General features: G+C 38.8%; 1 pseudogene; it reads right to left on the minus strand.

The window, feature by feature from the left end:
• Positions 1 to 280: 280 nt before the first annotated feature.
• LOC108289997 lies at positions 281 to 1,506 on the minus strand (annotated as a pseudogene).
• Between the last annotated feature and the right edge of the window lie 14,142 nt (positions 1,507 to 15,648).

A 15,648-nucleotide genomic window follows, 5' to 3' on the forward strand; every position in this document is an offset into this window, starting at 1 on the left:
TTTTTCTATTATGTTTTTACTCTTTAAAAATATTTTATTGGATTTGATTTTCAAATTGATATATTAACACATGTCTTACAACAAATTAAACAGTAGAGGATGGTGTATATATAAAGTTAGTCACTTCTCTCCCTCCTAGTCCCATTGCCAAGGCTTACAGTGTGGCAAATAAATTTTTACACTTTTCTCTATGTTCTTATGAGCAAATAATAAGTGATACTAATGAGGATTTTTTTAACCATTAAAACTAAAAAACATTTTTTTCATTAAAAGAAAGTATTTAGAACACATAAAACAAGGCAACATCTATTCTTTTTTTCTCATCTTCTAGTATGGGATCTGTTAGCGGCCCGTCCACTGTTGCACCATTGCTCTCTGAGCCAGTGTTACTATGCTGGTTCCTTCCTCTGCTGTACTGTGGACCCCCTCCTGCCTGCTCTCCTGTCCTCAGGAGTAGATCTGCCTTCTTCACCGTTCTGTTGGCTTCCTGTTGTTTCTTCAAGGTGTCGTCTCCTCTGTCTCCGTTGGAACGTTCTCATCATCTTTCTTTTCCTCACCTTCGTTTGCTGCCACTTGCTCCTCTGACTGCACTCAGCTTGCTCAGCCACTTCCGTCTCCCTTTTCTCCTGCCTTTTGCGGGTCTGTTCACCTGCCTGTGCAATCTCAGCTGCAATTTCCTCCAGATCCAGTGCTACCTTCAGACAGCACAACATTTTAAGTTCATTGTTAAATGAATCTAAGCTTTCCAGGAATTTCCCCTTCTTCTGGTGTTGTTCCTCTATTGGAAGAAGTTCAGCTTCCTAGTTTTCGCTGACAAACCATTAAGGACTGGACCTGTTGTTTGAGGACCTGCATTCTAGCTGTGGTGACAACTGACCGAATGTCTGGCACCACACTCTCACTAAGGATTTCACTGATGAGGCGGCGGTTTCTCTGGAAATGGATGGTGGCTGGATGCTTCATTGAAAAGCCAACATCATAATCATCTGGATCTTCAGCAGGGAAGGCTCATATAAGGTTCTTCATTTTCTATGCAATACTGTCTCTGTTGACTTTCTCCCTCTAAAGCAGCTTCTGCACGACTTTTTGCATTTATGTAAGCAAGGTACACAGGGGAGTTATGATGGTTGTTCATAGATTGATTGTACTCTTTTTTGCTTCATATTCGTTTAAATATTCTTGTTTCTCTTCATCAGTAAGATCTTGACACATGCCGCCAATAATCTTGCAAATCTCCCACAACTTTAGGTCAGGGTTGGAAGGCTTTACTTGGTCCCAGACCTTTCTGCTGTACCTTGTGTAGGGCATCAGTGGCTTATCTGGTTTTGGAATAATAATTCTGAGGATGCCCTGACCCGGCTGTTGCTGCCCAGGTCATATAAGGTTCATAAGAGTTTCTTCATAGTTGTTGTAGGCGAGATGATTGTATGGATTGCATCCCACAAACCCTGGTGTGCTGAGCATTTGTGTTGCAGGAGCTGGGGCATAAGATGGTATTTTTGGCATTTTGGAAGATTAAGTTCTCAGTTCCTTAAGACTGAACCTGAGACACTGCAGGTAGAAAAAGTGCGTGCAGCTCTGGCTTTGCTTTTCTTTGTCCCACGCACATCCCTACTGATGAGAATATTTATCGAGTGCAAGACATTGTTCTAAGCACCCTAACTGAATGATTTCCTTTGCTTTTTATAATAAACATATGAAGTAGGTATTGTTGTCATCATCAATATTCAGATGAGCAGTCTGAATCACTGGTAGTCTAAATACCTTACTCAAGTCACATACTGTAGTTAGTAAGTGTGTGTGTGTGGGGGGCCCAGATTAAGTCCAAACAGGCAGGATCCAGAGCCTGAGCTTTGGAACCTGTCTGCTTATCTGTCAAATGTCTTTGGTCGGCATTTATGTGTCCTTATTTCTTGACCACCCTTCAACAATGCTGCTGTTGGCATTTCTGTATACAAATTCCTTCATACTGGTCATTTTATTTCTGGCAAACAGTTTCTCAGAAATGATATTGCTGATCTTAGGGCATGTGATTTTATGTAACAGAGATGACCAGATTAGTTTTCACAATGGATACACTAATGAATACTCCCATATATGAAATGTTCTCACAAACCCTCTTTTTGCTCTTTCTTCCTTATTGAAGCCCCAATATGTGTCCAGCGTTGTTCTCAGCCATGGGACGTGAAGGTGGTCACAGCAGATGTGGGTCCTGCTCTTGAGGGTGATAGCTTTGGCTCACATGAGATATCGCTCCTCTTTCTCCATTCCTCAGAAGCACCACAAGCAAACACAACAGAGAGAACCCCACAGAGAGCAACTTAAAGGTGAACACAAAATCACTAACTTTTTTCTTCACCTTCCCTGGCCTTCCACGCCACTACCTACACAATCCTCCCTTCACATGGACCATTCTCTCCCCTGAGTCAGTCCCCTGTCACATTTCCAGGACCTCCAATCTTATAAATCTGCAGGAAGGACTTTCCAAATGAAGGATGATGATTTACCTTTCTGTTTCCTGTCTTTCCTCTCAGGCCCCACCCAGGGAACCACCTTTGAACAGTAAAAGAACAACAGCAAGAGTAGACCATAGCCGGCCTTCCTTCCTTCCTTCCTTCCTTCCTTCCTTCCTTCCTTCCTTCCTTCCTTCCTTCCTTCTTCTTTTCCCTCCCTCCCTCCCTTCCTCTCTCCCTCCCTTCCTTCTTTCCTTCCCTCTCTCCCTCCCTCCCTTCTTCCTTCTCTTTTTTCTCCCTCTCTCTCCCTTTCTTCCTCTCACCCTCCCTCCCTTCTTTCCTTCTAAAATGAAGGAGCACTTCTTTCCAATGATCACAATGAATATCTTCTAGGGATTCAGTTCAAGCAGGATTTTTTTAGGTTTCTTTTTTCCTTTTCATTATATCAATTTGTATTGCCCAAGATTGTATTATAAGCTGGCACAGACTGGATATGAAATGAGATCTCCTGATGCTTGGTCAGCCTCATAATGTCAGAGTATCATATTTACTCTGACCTGGCCAATGGTCTTATTAACTAATAATAGCTAGTATAAACTGTTCTTTTAACATCTCAGAAAATGAGTAGATTTTACTTTTCCTTTCAAAGAATATGTAGATAAAGCCATTTTGCTTTACTTAATTTGGCAGGGGTTGAGGGTAGGGGAGCTTCTTTTCCATTAAGAATACCCTATCAATATAGACTGTACATAACCTCTAAGGCCCAGATCAGGGGTCATTGTTTCTTTTTCCTTCTTTTTTTTTAAATTTTATTTTACTTTCAGGGGTACACGTGGAGATTTGTCACATGGGTAAAATTGTCTCATGGGGGTTTGTTGTACAGATTATTTCATTACCCAGGTATTAAGCCTCGTTCCCTTTAGTTATTTTTCCTGATCCTCTCCCTCCTCCTACTCTCCACCCTGCAATAGGCTCCAGTATGTGCTATTCTCCTTTATGTTTACATGTGTTCTCATCACTCAGTTCCAACTTATAAGTGAGCGCATGTGGTATCTGGTTTTCTGTTCCTGCATTAGTTTGCTAAGAATTATGGCTTCCAGCTCCATTCATGTCTTTGCAAAGGACATAATCTTGTTTCTTTTCATGGCTGCATAGTATTCCATGCTGTATATGTACCACATTTTTTTTAATCCAGTCTATCCCTGATGGCCATTTAGGTTGATTCCATATCTTTGCTATTGTGAATAAAGGAATCATCCTATTCGATGGGATGATTCTGTATTGTTTGGTTCCTATGAAGCCTTTTATTCCTCCTTTTGTTCATTTACTTGGCCTTCTGCAGGCCTATCTCCCATAGTTCTTCGTTTATTTTGGTTCTTGTCACTAAGTGTTAATTATCTTTTGATTTGTCTCTTTCTCTCCTCCCAGCTATCTGAGGGCAGGACCATTTCTCAGTCGTCTTTGAACTCCAGAACCTACCATACAACAAATGTTGTTTTTGAGTCAATGTGGATGGATGGATAGATTAATGCCCATTATTTTCCCTAACCATCCCATGAAGTTACCTTTGAAGATATTAAAATGGAACAGTGATAAATGAACTCTGTCTGTTTATTTATTACATCACATCAAAGAATAAAGAATATACTAAAAAAAATTAGTGCACTTAATAACCTAGCCAGCAGCTCATCTTTTCACTGTCCTATCAACAGGGAAATTAATTATGTCCATCCCATCTGAGATATTATATCCCTGCATCATTGATTCCATATAGTATGATTCAATTGAGACTTGTCAATGTTTTTATTAGTGAGGAGGTTTCTCCAAGCACTGCTGATTTGAAGGGACTAATCCTTGAAAGAAATTGGACTATGCCTTGCAAAACATAATGGATAGTCTTGAAGAAACCCTTTATATGGAGAATGACTTTACTCTGCCATACAGTGCAAGGAAGTAACAGCACTTTCAGTATTTTAATCACTTCTGATATTTCTATTTGTATCATCTTCTCTTTATCCTCAGAGAGAGAGTGCTGTTTAGTATTTAAGACCAAGGATTTATAAGCAAGACTGCTGGGTTTGAATCCCAGCTCATGATCATGGGAAAGACGTTTCACCCAGCTGGCTAAGTTGCACAACTTCAGGGAGTGCCCTTCATGTAGAACACAACATAGGATGATGTATGTGATGATGTATGTAGAGCATTTTAGACCATTGAAACCTAGCAAGTTGCATTCATTAAATAAGCAAGTGTTAACACTATTGTCTTCCTAGCACTCCTGTTAGTAGACATTTTTAACATCATCTCAGCGGTGGATATATTATGTTGCAAAGCAGTTAAGTGCCTTGTTCAGATTTAAGCGGGAAGTCAGAAATAGGCTGCTGACTTCCCAATCTCCAGACTCTTCAGCTAAGCATTTATTTCCACCTTCATTATTATTAGTACCACCCCCCTCCATAAGGTATGACATATTTTATTCTGTTGTTGTTTTTGTTTGTTCATTTTTAGTTTTCCTGGATATGGTTTTTAATACGGTGCATGGGATAGGAATCTGCAATGACCCATACCAAAATAAAACCAGCCACTACCACAGCAAAATATAATTTGGGATCCTGTTGCTGGTTGCTACCACATTCATCATTAAACTGTCCTAGCTCCGGGTTACCAGCCCCACCCCCTTCCACATATCTTGCTCAATGCTTTATGTTGTTCCTACATTATAAGTCCCTTGAGGACAGGGACTGCGCCTTATTCATATTTGAATCCCACCCAAGGATTTACATAGTGTTTCATATATTGTAGATGCTCAATAAATGTCTGCTGTATAAAATAAATAGGAGATTATTATATAAGAAAAAATCTACAATTCCACTATTTCCTGCTCTCAATTGAAGTATAGAATCTGTCTGACTCTATAAAGTGGGCATTTTCATTATAAGGCAGTATTTGAAGTGCTAATAAAGAAATTTCTTTATTGAGGAAGCGTTGGTATGAACTATAGTCACCTTTAAATGAAGTTTTTAGCTGAGGTGTCTAAAAAACTAAAAAAGTTTTGAGGTAAATGCAAAATCCAGCTACCATCTTGAAAGATAAGCAATATTTACATTACTTGAGCTTTAGCATTGGTAGAAGGAAGGAAAGCCTGGTAACTTGGGAAAACAAAGTGTGCATTCTTGTTGAAAAATAAAAATATCATAATTCTTATAATAAATGAATCTTTCTTTGATTTCATGCTGCTAATAAAGCCTATCATATTAAATTACCAAGGTAAGTGAAAATGAAAGTCATGTCTCAGAATAATAGCTAGGGTTAGAATGAGTTATTGTGCCATGCATTCCAGTCAATATTTTAATAACTAAAATTAATTTAAATTAAAATCTATAAATCTACTAATGTCACAACTTTTGCATATATGATGCTATATTTTAACAGCTGTATTTCAAGAAGAAACTACTTTTGTTTAACTGATTTGTCTCATAGATAAAACCATTTGGTCATAAAAGAATAATTAAAATAAATCTTATTTTTGAGATTAAAAGTCCTTATTAAAAAATGCTTATCTTTCCTAATTAAGAATATCATGCATGCATTAAAATGCCCAAATGCATTGAGTTATTTCTGATAGCTGCCTTTTAAAAATGCATTTATGACTACAAAAGGTTTGCATATTTCTTATTTTTGTATCAATATGTTTCCCATGCAAGGCAGTAGACATTATCTTCAGGCACTCATCAATTACTGCAATTTCTCTTTAATGCTAAGTTATTGAGAATAAATAATCATGCCTATTTGTTGGCATGAAAATGTCAGTTTCACCAAATATTCAATTTTACTTCTACTATTAGGAATTTTTCTTTGTGAGTAAAAAGGTAGCTTCACTGTCTTCTCAACTTCAGCTGCATCCCAGCTGTGTTTATTAAACAGAGATTTCATATTGTCTGGCCTTTTGTTTTCTGTTCCATCATTTTCCCCATCTGGCTTTGTCCCATATATCCTAGAGAACATATCCATATTTTTACTGACAGTAATGTGTGTGTGTGTATACATATATATGTGTTTTTCCCTGATGATAGCAGTTAACATTCCTTTAAAAGCTTACATTTCACCTCTGTTCCCCTGTTCGCATTTCCACTATGTGAAATTGGGTGATATGAAACAATTTTAGCAGCTTCTCACTCAAATATAATTTCTTATGACCTGTGATGGTTTTGAATTCTTGGCAACCAGTTTCTATGACACTAAGAGTCCCTGTAAAAGAAGAATTGTTAAGAATTATAAGCACAGAGGCAGTACCTTAAAGAACAAAGAAGACATATTTTACTTCAAGAATAAAATGGAATTTTACAGTCACTTGCCAAGATTTCCCTCCTTTCTCAGGTGGAAATAGGATGGTGGTGAAGAAAGCATACCCCAACATTTGGGGAGAAATGCAGCCCGGGATATTTCCTGGGTTGGATATTCTTTTTATAGAAATGCAAATATATTTATTTCCTAATTTTTCAGCCACTGTCATTCATGTTTGGAATCCTATTTTCTTTTAAGTTTGCACAATTAGGAAGATAAATCAAATACTCTGTATATCATCCTGAAAGTCGAGTTTAGTCAAAGGTAAGGAACGAACTTTGATTCATTTGTGCAAGCAAGATAGGTTTGCACAAAATATTTCGTGGAATTGTAACCTTATTGGTTTATCTCTCATTTTTCAGAATTATATAATATTTCTTTAAAAGTTGTTGAATAGAAAGTGGCCATGTATTTGTGAAGTTATATGAACAAATCTATTCCAAAAAATAACTATTAATTCCAAATTTAATCAAATAATTTGTTTTTATGTTTACATTTGCAAATCACATAACATTATAGTGGTCCTTAGTATAGTGCAGTGGTTAAGAGACTGAAGACAGGTGGTCTGGGTTCAAATCCTAGTCCTGCCACTTCTTAGTTGCTTCATTTTGGACAAATTAGTTAACTTTTCTGTGTCTCACATTTCTTTTCTGAAAAAAGAGGCTAATAACAGTTTCTCCCCTGTAGCATTAATTTAAGGATTAAATCAGTTAACCCAGGTTAATATCCTAGAACAATGGCTTACACAGAGTAATTTTCTGTCATTATAAGTTGCTATTAGTAGTTATTAGTAGTTACACTTACAGCATCTATCAATCTGGTTACATGGATTATATAGGTTAAGGGTTAATGGATTGGTCCAGTTAATATTGGTTCAACAAAAGAATATTTCTTTTCCAATCCAAGATGCCTTTACTAAATACCAACTATGTGTTCATCATTGTGAGACAGAGACAAATAACTACTTTATTTAGAAAATAACCCAAACTTTAGGTAGCTGTAGATATCCTGAATAATAGCAAATAAGGAAATAAAAATCCAAGAAACAGAGCCAATCATAAAAATGTGTCTTTGCACATTTCTCCAAAGAAGACATTTATGCGGCCAATAAACATATGAAAAAAAAGCTCATCATCACTGGTCATTAGAGAAATGCAAATCAAAACCGCAATGAGATACTAACTCATACTGTTTAGAATGCCAATTATTAAAAAGTCAGGAAGCAACAGATGCCGGTGAGGGTGTAGAGAAATAGGAACGCTTTTACACTGTTGGTAGGAACGTCAATTAGTTCAACCATTGTGGAAGACAATGCGGCAATGCTCAAGAATCTCCAACCAAAATTTGACCCAGCAATCCCATTACTGGGTATATACCCAAAGGATTATAAATCATTCTACTATAAAGACATGCACATGCATGTTTATTGCAGCACGGTTCACAATAGCAAAGACTTGGAACCAAACCAAATGTCCATCAATGACAGACTGGATAAAGAAAATGTGGCACATATGCACCATGGAATACTACGCAGCCAAAAAAAGGATGAGTTCATGTCTTTTGCAGGGACATGGGTGAAGCTGGAAACGATCATTCTCAGCAAACTAACACAGGAACAGAAAAGCAAACACCACTTGTTCTTACTCATAAGTGAGAGTTGAACAATGAGAACACATGGACACAGGGAGGGGAACTTCACATGCTGGGGCCTATTGGGGGGTTGGGGGCAAGGGTGGGGAGAACATTAGAGACACCTAATGCATGTGGGGCTTAAAACATAGATGACGGATCGATAGGTGCACATGTATACTTATGTAACAAACCTGCACATTCTGCACATGTATCCCAGAACTTAAAGTAAAAAAAAAAAAAAAAAAAAAGAAAAAAAAAAAAAAAAAAAAAAAAAAAAAAAAAAAAAAAAAAAAAAAATTGAGGAAAAGTGTCTTTGTGAACCAAAAACAAGAAAACAAGTAAATTATCCTGAAGAGTAAAAGAAATGAAAGAAATACTATGCTCATGACACTATCATTGGTTAGGTTAATAATATGAGCAAAAGCAGCACTTTAATTGGTAATAGGAGAGGTGAGCTATTTCAAAGAAAGGCAAAAAGGCAAAGAGATAGAACAATATGCAGCAGAGATTTTTTAGGGGAAAACAGGGCTCTGTAGATGGAGAGCTTCATTTGGACAGCCTTCTTTGGCTTGAGTTTAGAACTCTCCCTGACATCTTTGACATATTTCAGAATTAACTGTCAGCTCTAAGCACTGCCCCTCTTGGTAGAGGACTCTCCCTGACTCACCCATGCCTGTCTTTTAAGGAGGGGGATATCCCCAGTGGAATAGAAGCAAGGCTGCTAGCAGGTGGGCTTGCTAATGGAAACTACTGTTTAGTGAGTAGAGGAGCAGAAAGTCAGCGACAAAGAGAAGGGAAAGCAACTTCCTTGGTTATAGAGAAGCACTGTGGGGTTCCATTTCAGGTTTCCATTTGTTCATCTCTTTGTACCATATCATTTACATTTGTTGAGCCTCAGTTTTCTCATATGTAAGATATATATATTTAATCAGGAATCATAAAGTGTTCAGCATTCCCATTTCTGAAAATCCACCTTTAGAAAATAAATTATTACATCAATGGCTGGCCTCTAGTCATTAAGAAAAGTCTAATTATCTTCTGTTCATTTATTTTAGAAATAGTAATTGAATGCTGGCTGGCTCACAAGAATGTTACCAGAACTATCTGTGGAGAAGAAAAAGCTCAGTTTATCACTAACCATGTTAGGAGAGCACTATCTAAGGCTCACTAGCATCTCAGAGAGGTGAAGGCAAAGTTGAAATTGAATTTTTTTTTTTTTTTTTGAGATGGAGTCTCCCTCTGTCGCCCAAGCTGGAGTGCAGGGGCACAATCTCAGCTCACAGCAACCTCCACCTCCTGGGTTCAAGAGATTCTCCTACTTCAGCCTTCTGAGTAGCTGGGATTACAGGCTCCTGCCACCACTTCTAGCTAACGGTATTTTTAGTAGAGATGGGGTTTTGCCATTTTGGCCAAGCTGGTCTTGAACTCCTGATCTCAAGTGATCCACCCACTTCAGTCTCCCAAAGTGCTGGGATTATAAGCATGAGCCACTGCGCCTGGCCAAAGCTAAAATTGTTATAGACTTTTTGAAGTCAGATTTAAGGCGAGGCTTTCAGTATGGGAGGTAGAGGTTTGTTAGTGCTGGATATTGATTATAATATAGGCTTGGTGGATAGAGCAAGGAGAGGATTTTGAACCAAGAGATTCAAAATGACAATTTGCCAATCTTCCAGAGGTTTCTCACTAGAACTGTCACCAAAGGCTCTTGATCCAATCCTACCTCTCCCTCTCAATGGCTGACCTGATTTTCTCCTTTACTGGGACCAGGCCATCACTAGGCATATGTTCTTTAAATACTTTTTTCTTCAACAAAAAGTTCTTGATTTCATCTATTATTTCCTCTGCTCTTAGAGAAAAATGCATTCCTCTTTTTAAAACTCTATCTATAGTCTTGTTCTTGTCCTAATAGCCATTCATCCATTACTCATCAGTTCTTATCATTCATCTATTACTTATCAGTTATCAAGTAATAGCCATTCATCTATTACTAATCAGTTCTTCCCCACATGCTAACCATCTTACTTCTCACTGATTCCTTTCCCTTGGCCCTCAAACATAATTATGTGTCTTTAATTACAAAATAATATCTACTAGGTTTGTGAGCTTCTAGCCACAGTTTGCTGTTCTTTGTCTTCTGCATGGGTTTCTATCCCTTGCTTCCTTGACAACTCCTGACAGCCTAGAAAAAAGCAGAGTCTCTCTTGACCCCAAATCCCTCTGAACATATCATCCTCTCACTCCTCATTTCTTTTTTTCTCTGCCAAGACCATAGAAAATACGGCAAATGCTGCTTGTCTCCATTCCCTCATGCCCATTTACTTTGAATTTCATTGTAATCTAGCTGCCTTGAAAAGGCTACAGATGATTTTCTAAGACCAATTTCAAGGGATAGTTTAAATTCCTAATCTTAGTGGCATTTGATACTGGTGACCACTCCCTTTTCATTGAAAAACACATTTCTTTAGCTTCTGGCATTACCCCTTCTTAGTTCTGACTTCTAAGACCTCTTTCTCTCTGATTGATTCTCCCTCCCACATCTGTTCTTTAACTGTTACTGTTGTTTGAACTTTTGTCCTTGTCTCCTCACTTTTATCACACTCTCTGGTCCCAGAGTAACTACATCCTGAGGCATGGCTTCCATTATCATGTTTCCACGAATAATCCCCTAAATCTAAAGTTTCAAGCTTGGCCCTCTCCTTAGTTTTTGACACTGAAAAACTCGGTTATCTTGGATCTAATGTATTATTTCCAAAACAAATTTATTATCTTTCTAATGAAATCTCTTCCTTCTCTTCTATCCTTGGCTCTCTGAGGGACATCGTATCCATTTTGTCCAGTGTTTTCCAAAATTCCCGGATGATAAGTACCACCCCCAGCACTTGTTATATAATCAGACTACCAGGCCTATTGCCTGGAAAATCTGACGCAGTTGTCTGCAGTGGGAAGTTTGGGAAGTGCGAATGGGATTGAGGATCATTCTTGTTCTCTCCATCTATGTTACTTCTCCCTCACCCATGTTGTTACTGGAATATGCCCATTGTTGTGTGTCTACTGAGAAACTGTCAAACCACACTGTTCTCATTTGTCCCCACTGTTACTGCTTTAGTTTTGACCTTCATGAACAGTTTAGTGCCTTTAGTTTAATCCCCTATAATCCCATCCCCACCAATCTCTGGGATGCTTATCTTATATTTCTCCCTGGGTAGGAGCCTTCAAGGGATCCCTAGTTCAAGCAGGGTGAAGTCCAAGTCCTTAATCAAGTCCCTCAATGGTTATTCTCTGCTAATTCTCCAAACCCAAACCTTCTGTTTTCATTTTACGAAACATCCATAAGTTCTTTATCAGGCCATATTCTTTCTCACCCATGCTTCCTCTTCCTGAAACACAATCCCTCATGCTAGCTTCTTTTTATTGTAAAATCAGTTGTCCCTGAGACCCAGTTTAAATAAATTAAAACATGGTTACTTGGAATACGGTAAGTACATAGTGATTTTTGTCTGACAATTCTTCATGGAACTTCTTTATTAGTTTAATACTGATTGCAATTTTTTGTGCTCTTGCCAAGGGAGTGGTGTTTCACTGAAGAAATATAAATAATTCTAGCTCAAATTTTAGCCTCAGATAAGCTTGAGATCAATTCCCATTATTTCCATTCAATGACTCTATGATTTTGGGAAAGCTCTTTAAACTGCCCAAGACTTAAGTTCTCATCTGTAAACACAGAGATGATAATAGTGAAATTAGATATCATAGTGGAAGAAAGAAATGTGTTGAGCCCAGTTCCTCTCACAATTGGGGCTCCAGAATTTTCATATATTGTGATAATTTATAGCCCATATCAGAATTCTTTTGAGAATAAAAGAGGATGATATCAATAATTTTTCCAGGAGACAGTTGTAAACCAAGGCTGCCCCATGATGAAAGACACATGGTTACCCTATGTATAGAAGGGACTTTGGGTTCACACTTTTCTTGGAAGGGGGATGGTAGCTAAAGGAATTTAAGTTGTGTTGGCAATTCTACTATTTTTACCTATACTATATAGTTTGAGGTGGGGTTTGGGCGAACTAAAGACTCACTTTGTACCATCTTTCCTGGCACATGGTAGATGCAAAATATCCTCAGTCTTTATACTGATTTACCCAGGAACTTGCCCTGGCCATGCCTGTTTCTATTTTTACTTTAAGCCTAGACTTTGAAGTCCTGCCTCAGACTTCTAGCCTTCCCAGTCTCTTAATCTCTCTGGGTTGAACATTGACCTGCTGGCTTTTTTGTAGGGGATATCTGTTGTTCTTTGGGGACTGGAAATGGGGCCTAACCTACTCTGTTTTGTGGGGTGAAAGATCTGTCTGAGCCTGTTTCTTTCTCAGTTTCTCAGTCTTTACTAAGCAGGACACGGCCCAATCTACATGTTTGGCTGCTAAGATTTCCTCTCACCTAGCAGGTAGATGTTCTGGGGTTACTGACAAAGTGACTTAATCCCCTGCAATTTTCCATGGTATTCACAAATGATGGAAATTTGTAGTGCTGTCCTGGAACTTTCTAATATGAGGGAGTATTCATACCCCATCATTCATAGCCCAGCTTCACACCTATGCTGGCTCAATGGCTTACCAACTGTGGGCAGATAAATTGCAAGTCCTCAGCCTAGTCATTCTCAGTCTTGTTTTAAGAAGGCAAGACACAGAGGGAGGTGGGAAGATCCTTGTTTCTTCTCCTTCCCACTCCCCTACTCTATTAGGGACCCTCCTCACATGCTGTTACAAAATCCTTTGCTTCCCTGTGACCAATCCCCCATATGATTTACAGTAACTATGCCTTTTCTTTCTTTTCTTTAAAAATTTTCCTTTCCTGGATGTGGAGAAATAAGAACACTTTTATACTGTTGGTGGCAGTGTAAATTACTTCAACCATTGTGGAAGACCATTGTGGAAGACAGTGTGACGATTCCTCAAGGCCCTAGAAATAGAAATTCCATTTGACCCAGCAATCCCATTACTAGGTATATATCCAAAGGATTATAAATTGTTCTATTATAAAGACACATGCACACATATGTTCATTGCAGCACTGTTTACAATAGCAAATACCAGGAACCAATCCAAATGCCCACTGATGATAGACTAGACAAGGAAAATGTGGCACATATACACCATAGAATACTACGCAGCCATAAAAAAACGATGAGTTCGTGTCCTTTGTAGGGACATGGATGAATCTGGAAACCATCATTCTCAGAAAACTGACACAAGAACAGAAAATCCAACACCGCATGTTCTCACTCATAGGCGAGTGTTGAACAATGAGAACACATGGACACAGGGAGGGGAGCATCACACACTAGGGTCTGTTGTGGGGGAATAGGGGAGGGACAGTAGGCGGAGGGGAGGTCGGTGAGGGATAGCATGGGTAGAAATGCCAGATAGAGGTGATGGGGGGATGGAGGCAGCAAACCACATTGCCATGTATGTACCTATGCAACAATCCTGCATGTTCTGCACATGTACCCCAGAACCTAAAGTGCAATTAAAAAAAAAATATATATATGTAAAGATAAATTTTCCTCTCCTTTACTCTCCTTCTATTTTTCTCTCCTTAGACTCCCTCAGACCTGTAACCAGCTTTGTTTCCTTTTTCCTTTCCTCTCTTTTAAACCATGCATTATAACTTTGAAAAAAAATTTTTTTTTATCCCGTGAGGTATTCCTTTGATGCCTTTTCCTGTCTGTCTCGCTCACAAACTCTAAGCTTCTTGAAGACAAAATGTATTTCTTATTTTTCTTTTCACCACCAGAATGTGGCACAATGATTGGCATCTGTGGATTCTCAAAAAATGCTTAAATGGACAACTAATTATTATGTGCAAACAACTCCGAGCAGTGTTATGCTTTTGGTTATACCTCAAAGCAGCACTCTGGTGAGCTAAGCTCCTATCCTGTAATCTAGGATATATCATTATCATGGTGAAAAGTCTAAGTTGACTTAGACCTTTATTTATTTTTGTCTCTAAGCTACTTTTGCTTCTGAGCTTCATCTGGAGAGATGTCCAGTCCAGCACACCTGCCAAGCAAAGGCTCTGTAAGAGCAGTGTCAAGGCAGCCAGGCCTTGGGGCTTCTCACCTGCCTTGAGAGGGAAGCCCTCCAGGTGCGAATGGCAGAGGCCCTTCTTTTCTGGTATGACCTGCAACTTTAGAGACTCAAAAGAATTCATGACACTACCCAAGGTGGTGACTGACAGAGCTGGAGAGTGACTCAGGCTCAGCAAACCCACTTATGAAGTGATATTTTGGCTTTAATTTGGAATGATCCTATTTTCATTTCAATTGTTTGTGACGTTGTCCATCACGGCAAATGACCAGGGCTGGGTGCAAATCAGAAATTTCATAAATACACGCGAAATTACCCATGCATGTCTTGACCCTTCTTTTCCTTACACATACACACATTTGGTGCATAAACACCATATGGCTCTCTATTTTCAGTCACTCCTTATGTCTATTCACTCATGAAAAATTTATCCATTTTCTATGATTCTCCAGGTACCAAACTAGGTGCTACAGAATTTCAAATTCATCGAGTGCAGTCACAGCCCTCACAGAGCAAAAGGTTCTGGTGGGAAGAGGCAGACAAATGAACGAATGAATAGTGAAATAGAAGTCAGTGATGGAATCAAGGAGTTAGAGGCTGCCATGAGCCGAGATCACACCACCGCACTCCAGCCTGGGCAAAAGAACAAGACCCTACCTCAAAAAAAAAAAAAAAAAAAAAAAAAAAAAAAAAAAAAAAAAAAAAAAAAAAAAGGAAAAAAAAGAAAAGAAAACAGGGGGAAAGATGTACCATAAAGCACATGAGAAGGGTGGTACTAACTAGCCCACTCAGAGGGCAAGCGGTGGTGGTAGAGACATTAGGGAAGACTTGCTGGCAAAAGGACACTGAACTGAAGCTTTGGAATGAACCGGAATTAGGAGGAGTGTGCTGGAAAAGGAAAGAGCCTTCAGGTAGGAGGACAGCATGAGAAAATCCACAGGAGAAGCACGGGATTGTGTTTGAAGGAATGGGAAGTGACTGAGTGTTGCTAGAATCTCTTGTTCCAGCTGGAGGAGAGAAGGGGTAAAGCTAAGGAGCAGGGCAGGGTCAGATATAGTCCTCTCTGTGTTGGGGGGTCATTAAAGAATGACTGTCCATTTTGCAAAGAATGGTTTGCAAAAATGGAGCACTGT

The sequence above is a fragment of the Cebus imitator genome, unplaced genomic scaffold (genome assembly GCF_001604975.1).
Source record: "Cebus imitator isolate Cc_AM_T3 unplaced genomic scaffold, Cebus_imitator-1.0 Scaffold418, whole genome shotgun sequence".
Taxonomy (NCBI): Eukaryota; Metazoa; Chordata; class Mammalia; order Primates; family Cebidae; genus Cebus; species Cebus imitator.